Genomic DNA, 15,546 nt, shown 5'->3' on the forward strand with positions numbered 1-15,546 from the left:
TCAGAGAACAGATCAGAGAACTGATCAGAGACCAGATCATATTCACTAGATCAGAGAACTGATCAGAGAACAGATCAGAGAACTGATCAGAGACCAGATCATATTCACTAGATCAGAGACCAGATCAGAGAACAGATCAGAGAACTGATCAGAGACCAGATCATATTCACTAGATCAGAGAACTGATCAGAGAACAGATCATATTCACTAGATCAGAGACCAGATCATATTCACTAGATCAGAGAACTGATCAGAGACCAGATCAGAGACCAGATCATATTCACTAGATCAGAGAACAGATCATATTCACTAGATCAGAGAACTGATCAGAGACCAGATCATATTCACTAGATCAGAGACCAGATCATATTCACTAGATCAGAGAACTGATCATATTCACTAGATCAGAGACCAGATCATATTCACTAGATCAGAGACCTGATCATATTCACTAGATCAGAGAACTGATCAGAGACCAGATCATATTCACTAGATCAGAGACCTGATCATATTCACTAGATCAGAGAACTGATCAGAGACCAGATCATATTCACTAGATCAGAGACCTGATCATATTCACTAGATCAGAGAACTGATCAGAGACCAGATCATATTCACTAGATCAGAGAACTGATCAGAGACCAGATCATATTCACTAGATCAGAGACCAGATCATATTCACTAGATCAGAGACCAGATCATATTCACTAGATCAGAGACCAGATCATATTCACTAGATCAGAGAACTGATCAGAGACCAGATCATATTCACTAGATCAGAGAACTGATCAGAGAACAGATCAGAGAACTGATCATATTCACTAGATCAGAGAACTGATCGTATTCACAGGCTTGATAAAACTGGTTTGATTAAAAAGGCCTGATAAAACAAGTATGTCAGACCAGAGTGAGACAGAGGGTACATCGCAAATGGCTCCCTATTCCCTATATAGTGCACTACTTTAGACCAGAGCCCTATGGCACCCTATTCCCTATATAGTGCACTACTCCCGGTCAAGTAGTGCCCTATATACAGTGCATTCGGAAAGTATTCAGACCCCTTGACTTTTCTCACATTTTGTTACGTTACAGCCTTATTCTAAAATTGATTAAATATTAAAAAAACAATCTATACACAATACCCCATAATGACAAAGCGAAAACAACAGAAATACCTTATTTACATAAGTATTCAGACCCTTTGCGATCAGACTCTAAATTGAGCTCAGGTGCATCCTGTTTCCATTGATCATCCTTGAGATGTTTCTAGAACTTGATTGGAGTCCACCTGTGGTAAATTCAATTGATTGGACATGATTTGGAAAGGCACACACCTGTCTATATAAGGTCCCACAGTTGACAGTGCATGTCAGAGCAAAAACCAAGCCATGAGGTCGAAGGAATTGTCCGTAGAATGCTGAGACAGGATTGTGTCGAGGCACAGATCTGGGGAAGGGTACCAAAACATTTCTGCAGCATTGAAGGTCCCCAAGAACACAGTGGCCTCCATCATTCTTAAATGGAAGAAGTTTGAAACCACCAAGACTCTTCCTAGAGCTGTCCGCCCGGCCAAACTGAGCAATCTGAAGAGAAGGGCCTTGGTCAGGGAGGTGACCATGAACCCGATGGTCACTGACAGATCTCTAGTGTTCCTCTGTGGAGATTGGAGAACCTTCCAGAGGACAACCATCTCTGCAGCACTCCACCAATTAGGTCTTTATGGTAGAGTGGCCAGACGGAAATCACTCCTCAGTAAAAGGCACATGACAGCCCACTTGGAGTTTGCCAAAAGGCACCTAAAGGACTCTGACCATGAGAAACAAGATTCTCTGGTCTGATGAAACCAAGATTGAACTCCTTGTCCTGAATGCCAAGCGTCACATCTTGAGGAAACCTTCAACCATCCCAACGGGGAAGCATGGTGGTGGCAGCATCGTGCTGTGGGGATGTTTTTCAGTGGCAGGAACTGGGAGACTTGTCAGGATCAAGGGAAAGATGAACCGAGCAAAGTACAGAGAGATCCTTGATGAAAACCTGCTCCAGAGTCTCTGAATGTCCTTGAGTGGCCCAGCCAGAACCCGATCTAGCATCTCTGGAGAGAACTGAAAATAGTTGTGCAGCGATGCTCCCCATCCAACCTGACAGAGCTTGATTGGATCTGCAGAGAAGAATGGGAGAAACTCCCCAAATACAGGTACGGCAAGCTTGTAGCATCATACCCAAGAAGACTCGAGGCTGTAATCACTGCCAAAGGGGCATCAACAAAGTACTGAGTAAAGGGTCTGAATACTTATGTAAATGTGATATTCCCATTTACATTTTTTATAAATTAGCAACAAAAAAAATGTACCCGTTTTTGCTTTGTCATTATGGGGTATTGTGATGTCATTATGGGGTATTGTGATGTCATTATGGGGTATTGTGATGTCATTATGGGGTATTGTGATGTCATTATGGGGTATTGTGATGTCATTATGGGGTATTGTGATGTCATTATGGGGTATTGTGATGTCATTATGGGGTATTGTGTGTAAATTGATGAGGAGAAAAAAAACAATTGAATCAATTGTAGAATAAGGCTGAAACGTAACAACATGGGGGAAAAGTTAAGGGGTCTGAATACTTTCCAAATGCACTGTACACACACTATCGCTCCTTACTCCTGGTCAAAAGTAGTGCACTATGTAGGGAATAGTGTTCCATTTAGGAATCAAACCAGAGAAAGAGACAAACAGATTCTCTGTCTCTTTCCACTGCAAACAGCTGGACTCACTGTCAGGCCCACCGTCAGATTAAAGAGGTCAGGCCCACTCGTCAGATTAAAGAGGTCAGGCCCACTCGTCAGATTAAAGAGGTCAGGCCCACTCGTCAGATTAAAGAGGTCAGGCCCACTCGTCAGATTAAAGAGGTCAGGCCCACCCGTCAGATTAAAGAGGTCAGGACCACCCGTCAGATTAAAGAGGTCAGGCCCACCGTCAGATTAAAGAGGTCAGGCCCACCCGTCAGATTAAAGAGGTCAGGACCACCCGTCAGATTAAAGAGGTCAGGACCACCCGTCAGATTAAAGAGGTCAGGCCCACTCGTCAGGTTAAAGAGGTCAGGACCACCCGTCAGATTAAAGAGGTCAGGACCACCCGTCAGATTAAAGAGGTCAGGACCACCCGTCAGATTAAAGAGGTCAAGCCCACCATCACATTAAAGAGGTCAGGCCCACCCGTCAGATTAAAGAGGTCAGGCCCACCCGTCAGATTAAAGAGGTCAGGCCCACCCGTCAGATTAAAGAGGTCAGGCCCACCCGTCAGATTAAAGAGGTCAGGCCCACCCGTCAGATTAAAGAGGTCAGGCCCACTCGTCAGATTAAAGAGGTCAGGCCCACCCGTCAGATTAAAGAGGTCAGGCCCACCCTGTCCTTCTGATACCGATAGGGTTGCACGTTTCCGCTAACTCTACCAAAATTCCCAGGAATCCTGGGAATTTTGGAAAAGTTACTGGAATTCTGCAACCCTAGCCACAGATATCAGTTACGGTAAGCAAAAACATACATTACCCACAGCCATGTACTGATGACCATCATTCACTAAAGTCATCAAATGATAAAACTACTGTACTATAGTGCTTGTGCAAATAATATGGTAAATCAATCATTTTTATTTAAAAATAATATCATTGAAGGATAAATAAAATTGGGGAGATGACACTGTCCATAGTGTTAAAATACAACAACAAAAAAAAGTACAAACATTACCACAAAAAAAAATAAAAGAATGACAATGAAGATGGAGGTCAAATGTAGTTAAGTACTAACGAGTACTAACGAATAGTACTAGATGAGTACTAATTACTAGTACTATCGAGTACTAGACTAGTACTGTCATTGTAAGGAGACCTGAGAGAGCAGATCAGTGGTAGCAGAGGCAGCCTGGGATGTATTCATTAGTCGCCCACCGTAGCAAAACGTTTTGCAATGGAAACAAGAGTTTCCATTGGAAAATTTCAAGTAGGACCCTCCCCCGTTTGGTTCTTAAATGAATACACCCCGGGGTACCCCATACTACCGCCACACTGCCTCCCGCTGGATCCACATTGATTGTTGGTGCAATGATGATTTACTATTTACAGTGAGATGAACATCCAATCACAGGATGAAAACCAACCAAACGGCAAATAAGACAGAATTCATTAAAAAATTGAAAATAAAACAACTGTCCCTTCAACACAGACATTCTCTCTCTTTACATCATTATAGAAATCAGCTGCCGTGAGCTGTGTACACTAATATATTCTTAATAGATATAGATTTATAATATATGATCATTTCTTGTATACACGTTGCACATCCACTCATTCTGTAGCTAGCTAGCCTCTGGCAAAGATTACATTACAACTCCTCTGTTAGATTCCCAAAGCTATTTTAAAATATACCTTAATGCATAAAAATAAAGATTTTGGCATTCTCTCACTTTTTCGGATTTTTTAAAAGTTTTAGATGAGAACCTCTGGTCTGGAAGCTCAGTACTCTTTCAGTTGCTGCAGTCTTTCTGCCTGCCAGGTGTCCGGGAGAGCAAATCATACTCCAGCCACCTGGGGGCGCTGTGAGCTGGACCAGGAGAGGGAGGAAGGGGCAGCAACCCCTGGTAAAGTTGTTTGAGTGTGTCTCGAGAGCTGGGAGGGCTCGGGTCTGTGCGGTCTCAGTTCCACCACTCCACAGGGTCATCATGTCCACTTCCACGTCATCCAAAGCAACAACACAATTAAACCCACAATACAAGTTAAAATGTCTGGTAAGCAGCAGCACCTCCATACCTCCATGTCTCTTTCCTGTCCCACTGTTTCCATCCTTCATCCCTGCTGATAGCGCCACCCACCCATCCATTGCCTCTCCACTCAGGTCCTCCACTTAGCCAATCCAGGCGGATGTAGAGACTGAGAGAAAGGCCAGTCTGCTCCTCTTCAGTCTCTCACCAACCTGCAAATTCATTTAAAAAAGTATCCTCTCCCCATCACCACCTCCTCCTCCTCCTCAGTCCCGGTCCACCTCCTCCTCCTCCTCAGTCCCAGGTCCACCTCCTCCTCCTCCTCAGTCCCAGGTCCACCTCCTCCTCCTCCTCAGTCCTAGGTCCACCTCCTCCTCCCAGCTTCTCAGTCTCTAGAGTTGGATCTCAAAGGTCTTGTGCAGCTCGGAGGAGAAGGGGTTAGTGGGCGACGGCGTGGTACGCTGGCGGGAGTGGCTCTCCAGGGCGGCCCACTTGGCCTCGAAGGGATCGGCCGTCGCCAGGGGTTGCGGGGGCAGGGGAGGGGCCGGGGAGGACTGAGGGGGCAGGGAGGGAGGGGCCCAGCTGTCGGCCCCACCCCCGTTGAAGGCTACACTCCCATTGGGTGCCTGGAAGGGAAGGGGCTGCTGGTGGGAGTTGCTGAAGGAGATACACACAGTGTGCTGAGCAGGGTCATATTGGGGCGTGGGGTACGCCTGGGGCTGGGGGGTGGGGTACGCCTGGGGCTGTGGGGTGGGGTACGCCTGGGGCTGGGGCGTGGGGTACGCCTGGGGCTGGGGGGTGGGGTACGCCTGGGGCTGGGGCGTGGGGTACGCCTGGGGCTGGGGCGTGGGGTACGGCTGGGGCGTGGGGTACGCCTGGGGCTGAGTGGCTGAACCAAACACATTGGCCAACATCTGAGAGGGTGTGATACCCATCACGGGCACAGTGGGATGGGCATAGGGCAGCCCGTTGGACATGGGGTAGGAGGCTGGGGCCTGGGTGTGGTAGGCAGGCTGGCGAGGGGGCAGCATGGGAATCGCTGGGGACAGGGAGGACATGAAGGCCACAGGGGCAACTGCCTGGGTTGGGGGGGTGGGTACAGCAAACGCCTGGGAAGGGGGTAGTGAGGTAGGGAAGGCCTGGGTGGAAGGCTTGGGGAAGGCTGGGGGGTTGGGGGTGAGGAACGGTTGGGATGGGGGGGTGGGGAAGGCTGGGGGGTTGGGGGTGAGGAACGGTTGGGATGGGGGGGTGGGGAAGGCTGGGGGGGTGGGGGTGAGGAACGGTTGGGATGGGGGGGGGGGGGAAGGCTGGGGGGTTGGGGGTGAGGAACGGTTGGGATGGGGGGGTGGGGAAGGCTGGGGGGTTGGGGGTGAGGAACGGTTGGGATGGGGGGGTGGGGAAGGCTGGGGGGTTGGGGGTGAGGAACGGTTGGGATGGGGGTGTGGAGACGAGTTGCGGAGCGCGGACAGACTTGGCGACCTCCTCGAGCCAGCGGTCAGCCTCCGACGGCGTGCGGCGGTGGGAGTGGTGAGAAGGAGACGATGTGGCGGAGGGAGGAGCTACAATCACTGGGGTCGTCCAATCACCTCCTGGTAGAAAATAAATCATGGAATGTTTAATAGACGTTTCGAAGTAATTCATAATAATTGATTTGTACCTGAAAGCATCTTAAAATTGTACAATAACAGATGGTGTAGAAAGAGCATTATCAATAAATAGATTTGATTGATTGATGACAATCATGATGTTGCTAACTTGCAAAGCACTCTTCCCACGTCAGACTTGCTGTGGAATCAGTTTAGTGTCTGGTGTCTCAGTCCATAGAAACAGAACCAGCCTGTCTGTGTTCTGGTCTGGTGTCTCAGTCCATAGAAACAGAACCAGCCTGTCTGTGTTCTGGTCTGGTGTCTCAGTCCATAGAAACAGAACCAGCCTGTCTGTGTTCTGGTCTGGTGTCTCAGTCCATAGAAACAGAACCAGCCTGTCTGTGTTCTGGTCTGGTGTCTCAGTCCATAGAAACAGAACCAGCCTGTCTGTGTTCTGGTCTGGTGTCTCAGTCCATAGAAACAGAACCAGCCTGTCAGTGTTCTGGTCCGGTGTCTCAGTCCATAGAAACAGAACCAGCCTGTCTGTGTTCTGGTGTCTCAGTCCATAGAAACACAACCAGCCTGTCTGTGTTCTGGTCCGGTGTCTCAGTCCATAGAAACAGAACCAGCCTGTCTGTGTTCTGGTCCGGTGTCTCAGTCCATAGAAACAGAACCAGCCTGTCTGTGTTCTGGTCTGGTGTCTCAGTCCATAGAAACAGAACCAGCCTGTCTGTGTTCTGGTCCGGTGTCTCAGTCCATAGAAACAGAACCAGCCTGTCTGTGTTCTGGTCTGGTGTCTCAGTCCATAGAAACAGAACCAGCCTGTCTGTGTTCTGGTCCGATGTCTCAGTCCATAGAAACAGAACCAGCCTGTCTGTGTTCTGGTCCGGTGTCTCAGTCCATAGAAACAGAACCAGCCTGTCTGTGTTCTGGTCCGGTGTCTCAGTCCATAAACAGAACCAGCCTGTCTGTGTTCTGGTCTGGTGTCTCAGTCCATAGAAACAGAACCAGCCTGTCTGTGTTCTGGTCTGGTGTCTCAGTCCATAAAAACAGAACCAGCCTGTCTGTGTTCTGGTCTGGTGTCTCAGTCCATAAAAACAGAACCAGCCTGTCTGTGTTCTGGTCTGGTCGTTACCTGGATGTGCTGAGGAGGAAGTCGGGGGGGTATGGTGCCCTGCGTGGCCAGGTGTCTTGGCCCAGGGGTTAGTGTCTCGGGCAGGAAGTGGAGGAGGCAGTGCTGGAGAGTTAGATAAAGCAGGAGAAGGAGGTAAGACAGGAACGTTCACGACAGCAGACAGGACAGCAGACAGAGAGACAGGAAGTTCTAGTAGTTCAGACACCATGTTGTATATAGACATGGTAATATTAGATACATACAGACACCATGTTGTATATAGACATGGTAATATTAGATACATACAGACACCATGTTGTATATAGACATGGTAATATTAGATGTATTCAGACACCATGTTGTATATAGACATGGTAATATTAGATACATACAGACACCATGTTGTATATAGACGTGGTAATATTAGATACATACAGACACCATGTTGTATATAGACATGGTAATATTAGATACATACAGACACCATGTTGTATATAGACATGGTAATATTAGATGTATTCAGACACCATGTTGTATATAGACGTGGTAATATTAGATGTATACATACAGACACCATGTTGTATATAGACATGGTAATATTAGATACATACAGACACCATGTTGTATATAGACATGGTAATATTAGATACATACAGACACCATGTTGTATATAGACATGGTAATATTAGATACATACAGACACCATGTTGTATATAGACATGGTAATATTAGATGTATTCAGACACCATGTTGTATATAGACATGGTAATATTAGATACATACAGACACCATGTTGTATATAGACGTGGTAATATTAGATACATACAGACACCATGTTGTATATAGACATGGTAATATTAGATACATACAGACACCATGTTGTATATAGACATGGTAATATTAGATGTATTCAGACACCATGTTGTATATAGACGTGGTAATATTAGATGTATACATACAGACACCATGTTGTATATAGACATGGTAATATTAGATACATACAGACACCATGTTGTATATAGACATGGTAATATTAGATACATACAGACACCATGTTGTATATAGACATGGTAATATTAGATACATACAGACACCATGTTGTATATAGACATGGTAATATTAGATACATACAGACACCATGTTGTATATAGACATGGTAATATTAGATAATGAATGAATAAGTAAGAAATGAACAACTGAAGCATCATAAACACTTCATAATGTATTATTCAAAATGCATGTAAACTTGTGTTATTGTGTGTTATTGTGTGTCGGCTGTCTCAGTCTGTGTTGCAGTGGAGTGTAGTTACCTGGCTGAGCCCCCGGGGGGGGCGCTACAGGTGACTGTGGAGAGGAGGTTGGTCGGGGCATGGGGGCCTGGGAGAAGGGGTCTTCAGGAGGCCCACTGAAGGCTGAGGCGATCTGGGTACACAACGAGCTGATGCTGTCCCCCTCTCCCTCCACCTCTGGGACTGGAGGAATGAGAAAAGGATGTGTGTATTTCAGACATTCAGCCCTTCACAGAAAAAAACCCCCACTGTTTATGATGTGTGCTGTCTGGGGGCACTGAGAACGGAGCAGAAGACAGATTTCTGCTCTATTGGACAGATACATTATGGACAATACTGTTGTATTGGACAGATACATTATGGACAATACTGTTGTATTGGACAGATACATTATGGACAATACTGTTGTATTGGACAGATACATTATGGACAATACTGTTGTATTGGACAGATACATTATGGACAATACTGTTGTGTTGGACAGATACATTATGGACAGATACATTATGGACAATACTGTTGTATTGGACAGATACATTATGGACAGATACATTCTGAAAACCAAAGCTCACAAAGCCACTGATACCTAAGATTGTTTCATACTTGGTTACAAAGTGATGGCTGCGATTGTAAGAGTGTAATAAGGACTGACCTGAATTGTTCCTGGAGAAGTCAGACTAGTTACAGACTGACCTGTATTGTTCCTGGGGAAGTCAGACTAGTTACAGACTGACCTGTATTGTTCATGGGAGAAGTCAGACTAGTTATAGACTGACCTGTATTGTTCCTGGAGAAGTCAGACTCGTTACAGACTGACCTGTATTGTTCCTGGGGAAGTCAGACTAGTTACAGACTGACCTGTATTGTTCCTGGAGAAGTCAGACTAGTTACAGACTGACCTGTATTGTTCCTGGAGAAGTCAGACTAGTTATAGACTGGCCTGTATTGTTCCTGGAGAAGTCAGACTAGTTATAGACTGACCTGTATTGTTCCTGGAGAAGTCAGACTAGTTATAGACTGACCTGTATTGTTCCTGGGGGAAGTCAGACTCATTACAGACTGACCTGTATTGCTCCTGGGGGAAGTCAGACTCGTTACAGACTGACCTGTATTGTTCATGAGGGAAGTCAGACTCGTTACAGACTGACCTGTATTGTTCCTGGAGAAGTCAGACTCGTTACATACTGACCTGTATTGTTCCTGGAGAAGTCAGACTCGTTACAGACTGACCTGTATTGTTCATGAGGGAAGTCAGACTCGTTACAGACTAACCTGTATTGTTCATGGGAGAAGTCAGACTAGTTACAGACTGACCTGTATTGTTCCTGGAGGAAGTCAGACTAGTTATAGACTGACCTGTATTGTTCCTGGGGGAAGTCAGACTAGTTACAGACTAACCTGTGTTATTCATGGGGAAGTCAGACTAGTTATAGACTGACCTGTATTGTTCCTGGGGGAAGTCAGACTAGTTACAGACTAACCTGTGTTATTCATGGGGAAGTCAGAATTCCTCTGCAGGGTGGAGGACAGATCGTTCATCCTGAGGGACAGCTGCCGTTTGAAGGGAGAGGAGTTGTTGTTGAGGGCAGGGAACCCTCTGAAGGAACCCTGTCTAGCCAGGGCCTCCACTGGAGCGTGTCTGCGGGGGATAACCTGGGGGCCCAGAGGAGGAGAGGAGGAGGAGGGGGACGGGGGCCCTGGTAGAGGGGCCACAGCCTGGTTCACCACACCCTCACTGGGGCCCGAGGAGAGAGCGATGGAGGGTCTGACATCGCCTTCTGCTGTAGGAAAGGGTAAACATCAGGGGATGGTAGTCTACCAGATAGATAGATACGTCATGTAAAGAACGGGCCACAAGAACACGCAAACACGCAAACACGCACACGCACACACACACACACACACACACACACACCTTTCTTGTCCTGTAACTGCCTCATGACCTCCTCTCGCTCTGCGGCTTCCGTCGCCGTGGTAACTCGGAACGAGCCCTCCCTGGTGAAGGTGGTTCTGTTGGAGTCGAAGGTTGCCGTGACGCCACACTCCTTCTCTCTCCTCTGTTTCCTCTCCAGACAGGCAGCGAAGGCACAGCCCACCGAGTGGCTCAGACGCTCGCCCTTAACACCACATTAATAACACGTTAACGCCACAAAACAGCTTAATAACACAGCCCACCGAGTGGCTCAGACGCTCGCCCTTAACACCACATTAATAACACGTTAACGCCACAAAACAGCTTAATAACACAGCCCACCGAGTGGCTCAGACTCCTCTCCCTTAATAACACAGCCCACCACGTGGCTCAGACTCCTCTCCCTTAATAACACAGCCCACCGAGTGGCTCAGACTCCTCTACCTTAATAACACAGCCCACCACGTGGCTCAGACTCCTCTTCCTTAATAACACAGCCCACCACGTGGCTCAGACTCCTCTCCCTTAATAACACAGCCCACCACGTGGCTCAGACTCCTCTCCCTTAATAACACAGCCCACCACATGGCTCAGACTCCTCTCCCTTAATAACACAGCCCACCGAGTGGCTCAGACTCCTCTCCCTTAATAACACAGCCCACCGAGTGGCTCAGACTCCTCTCCCTTAATAACACAGCCCACCACGTGGCTCAGACTCCTCTCCCTTAATACCACAGCCCACCACATCGCTCAGACTCCTCTACCTTAATAACACAGCCCACCGAGTGGCTCAGACTCCTCTCCCTTAATAACACAGCCCACCACGTGGCTCAGACTCCTCCCCCTTAATAACACAGCCCACCACGTGGCTCAGACTCCTCTCCCTTAATAACACAGCCCACCGAGTGGCTCAGACTCCTCTCCCTTAATAACACAGCGCACCGAGTGGCTCAGACTCCTCTCCCTTAATAACACAGCCCACCACGTGGCTCAGACTCCTCTCCCTTAATAACACAGCCCACCACGTGGCTCAGACTCCTCTCCCTTAATAACACAGCCCACCACGTGGCTCAGACTCTCCCCCTTAATACCACAGCCCACCACGTGGCTCAGACTCCTCTCCCTTAATAACACAGCCCACCACGTGGCTCAGACTCCTCTCCCTTAACAACACAGCCCACCACGTGGCTCAGACTCCTCTCCCTTAATAACACAGCCCACCGCATGGCTCAGAAGTTATCAATAACACGTTAATAACACATTAATAACACGTTAATAACACGTTAATAACACGTTAATAACACGTTAATAACACGTTAATAACAGCCATTCTCCCTGAGACAATACTTCAGTAATAGTAGTTGGTATTAGCTGTTTCAAAAGCAGCAGGCTACTCTTCCTGGGGTCCACACGAAACATAATACAGAACAATAATAGACAAGAACATCTCAAGGACAATACTACATACATTTAAAAACATCACACAGCCTACATATCAACACATACACACAAACTATCCAGGTCAAATAGGGGAGAGGTGTTGTGCTGTGAGGTGTTGCTTTATCTGTTTTTTGAAACCAGGTTTGCTGTTTATTTGAGCAATACGAGACGGAAGGAAGTTCCATGCAATAACGGCTCTATATAATACTGTACGTTTTGTTGAATATGTTCTGGATTTAGGGACTGTAACGGTTCAGGGGTTAGGAGGTAGGGGTTAGAGTCTGTTTTAGGGGTTAGGGTCTGGTTTAGGGGTTAGGGTCTGGTTTAGGGGTTAGGAGGTAGGGGTTAGAGTCTGGTTTAGGGGTTAGGGGGTAGGGGTTAGGGTCTGGTTTAGGAGGTAGGGGTAACAGGTTAGGGTCTGGTTTAGGAGGTAGGGGTAACAGGTTAGGGTCTGGTTTAGGGGTTAGGGGTTAGGGTCTGGTTTAGGGGTTAGGAGGTAGGGGTTAGAGTCTGGTTATAGGGGTTAGGGTAACAGGTTAGGGTCTGGTTTAGGGGTTAGGAGGTAGGGGTTAAGGTCTGGTTATAGGGGTTAGGGTAACAGGTTAGGGTCTGGTTTAGGGGTTAGGGTCTGGTTTAGGGGTTAGGGTCTGGTTTAGGGGTTAGGGTCTGGTTTAGGGGTTAGGGTCTGGTTTAGGGGTTAGGGTAACAGGTTAGGGTCTGGTTATAGGGGTTAGGGGGTAGGGGTTAGGGTAACAGGTTAGGGTCTGGTTTAGGGGTTAGGGTAACAGGTTAGGGTCTGGTTTAGGGGTTAGGGTAACAGGTTAGGGTCTGGTTTAGGGGTTAGGGTAACAGGTTAGGGTCTGGTTTAGGGGTTAGGGGGTAGGGGTTAGGGGTTAGGGTCTGGTTTAGGAGGTAGGGGTTAGGGGTAACAGGTTAGGGTCTGGTTATAGGGGTTAGGGTAACAGGTTAGGGTCTGGTTTTAGGGGTAGGGTCTGGTTATAGGGTTTAGGGGGTAGGGGTTAGGGTCTTACCGAGTCCTTGATAGCCATGAAGCAGTGACAGATCCATCGTCTCGTAGTTCCATCTCTACAGATGTAAGAGAACGCTCTCTCAAAGTTCCTGTCCGGAGCGCAGAACGATACTTTCTCTATAGTCTGGTCTAGGATCAGGTCCTACAGAGACATTACCATTACAACATTATCACATTACACCGACTGTTGTTTTAGCATTGCTTCAGTGTCTTACAGAAGAGAAACATTACAACATTATCACAATGTTAACTTTACGACGATATCCTACACGGGAGAGACATTATCCCCGACTGTCAATATTACAACATTACTTTTAAGCACTCTTCCCTAAACAGAGTTTCCTACTCTCCGACACATGAAAACATTCCATGACTTTCAATGTCGAACAGAGAAAAGTTTCCCTGCATCTACAGTCCTTATATTGAAACAAAATATGTGATCTTACAAACACGGCATGTAAACCCACGCATAATGTTTAGGATAGATCATCTCGGGTTAACCCAGAGCATAATATCTTGGTAATTTGGTAGGTGGTCTTGTTGTCCACGAGAGATGATGCTGTAATAAAGACTCCCTCCAGTAGGGGGCAGCAGAAGACACCGTTTAATACGGACCTGTTTTATTGTTGTTTCATGAAGGAGTCTCTATATCAGGTGTACTGTAACTAGGGTATAAAACAGGAGCCATTGTTTGACAAAACTGTCCCTAGACCAAAACCTTAACCAGTTCATTCAAAAAGTGAAACTTGTGCCAAGTCAGCGGTGTGTAAGAGTTTCCTCTTTTGAGGATAAACTGCCAGAAGCATTTCCTCTGGCAGAGGTTTAACATTTCCTCTGGCAGAGGTTTAACATTTCCCCTGGCTGAGGTTTAACATTTCCCCTGGCTGAGGTTTAACATTTCCCCTGGCTGAGGTTTAACATTTCCCCTGGCTGAGGTTTAACATTTCCCCTGGCTGAGGTTTAACATTTCCCCTGGCTGAGGTTTGACATTTCCTCTGGCTGAGGTTTAACATTTCCCCTGGTTTAACATTTCCCCTGGCTGAGGTTTAACATTTCCCCTGGCTGAGGTTTGACATTTCCCCTGGCTGAGGTTTAACATTTCCCCTGGCTGAGGTTTAACATTTCCCCTGGCTGAGGTTTAACATTTCCCCTGGCTGAGGTTTAACATTTCCCCTGGCTGAGGTTTAACATTTCCCCTGGCTGAGGTTTAACATTTCCCCTGGCTGAGGTTTAACATTTCCCCTGGCTGAGGTTTGACATTTCCTCTGGCTGAGGTTTAACATTTCCCCTGGTTTAACATTTCCCCTGGCTGAGGTTTAACATTTCCCCTGGCTGAGGTTTGACATTTCCCCTGGCTGAGGTTTAACATTTCCCCTGGCTGAGGTTTAACATTTCCCCTGGTTTAACATTTCCCCTGGCTGAGGTTTAACATTTCCCCTGGCTGAGGTTTGACATTTCCCCTGGCTGAGGTTTAACATTTCCCCTGGCTGAGGTTTAACATTTCCCCTGGCTGAGGTTTAACATTTCCCCTGGCTGAGGTTTAACATTTCCCCTGGCTGAGGTTTAACATTTCCCCTGGCTGAGGTTTAACATTTCCCCTGGCTGAGGTTTAACATTTCCCCTGGCTGAGGTTTGACATTTCCTCTGGCTGAGGTTTAACATTTCCCCTGGTTTAACATTTCCCCTGGCTGAGGTTTAACATTTCCCCTGGCTGAGGTTTGACATTTCCCCTGGCTGAGGTTTAACATTTCCCCTGGCTGAGGTTTAACATTTCCCCTGGTTTAACATTTCCCCTGGCTGAGGTTAAACATTTCCCCTGGCTGAACATTTCCCCTGGCTGAGGTTAAACATTCTGTGTCAATCTGTCTGTGTGTGTGTTTCTGTGTGTGTGCGTAGGGTGTACAGTTGAAGTCGGAAGTTTACATCCACTTAGGTCAGAGTCACTAAAACTCGTTTTTCAACCACTCCACAAATTTCTTGTTAACTATAGCTTTGACAAGTCGGTTAGGACATCTACTTTGTGCATGACACAAGTAATTTTTCTAACAATTGTTTACAGACAGATTATTTCACTTATAATTCACAGTATCACAATTCCAGTGGGTCAGAAGTTTACATACACTAAGTTGACTGTGCCTTTAAAGAGATTGGAAAATTCAAGAAAATTATGTCATGGCTTTAGAAGCTTCTGATAGGCTAATTGACATCATTTGAGCCAATTGGAGGTGTACCTGTGGATGTATTTCAAGGCATACCTTCAAACTCAGTGCCTCTTTGCTTGACATCATGGGAAAATCAAAAGAAATCAGCCAATACCTCAGAAACAAAATTGTAGACCTCCACAAGTCTGGTTCATCCTTGGGAGCAATTTCCAAACGCCTGAAGGTACCACGTTCATCTGTACAAACAATAGTACGGAAG

At 46.7% G+C, this 15,546-nt stretch overlaps 1 pseudogene; it reads right to left on the reverse strand.

Moving 5' to 3' along the window:
- Positions 1 to 3,616: 3,616 nt before the first annotated feature.
- LOC115172176 (protein numb homolog) overlaps positions 3,617 to 15,546 on the reverse strand; it is a 100,384-nt pseudogene continuing 88,454 nt past the window's right edge.

This window comes from Salmo trutta, chromosome 33, assembly GCF_901001165.1.
Source record: "Salmo trutta chromosome 33, fSalTru1.1, whole genome shotgun sequence".
Classification (NCBI taxonomy): Eukaryota; Metazoa; Chordata; class Actinopteri; order Salmoniformes; family Salmonidae; genus Salmo; species Salmo trutta.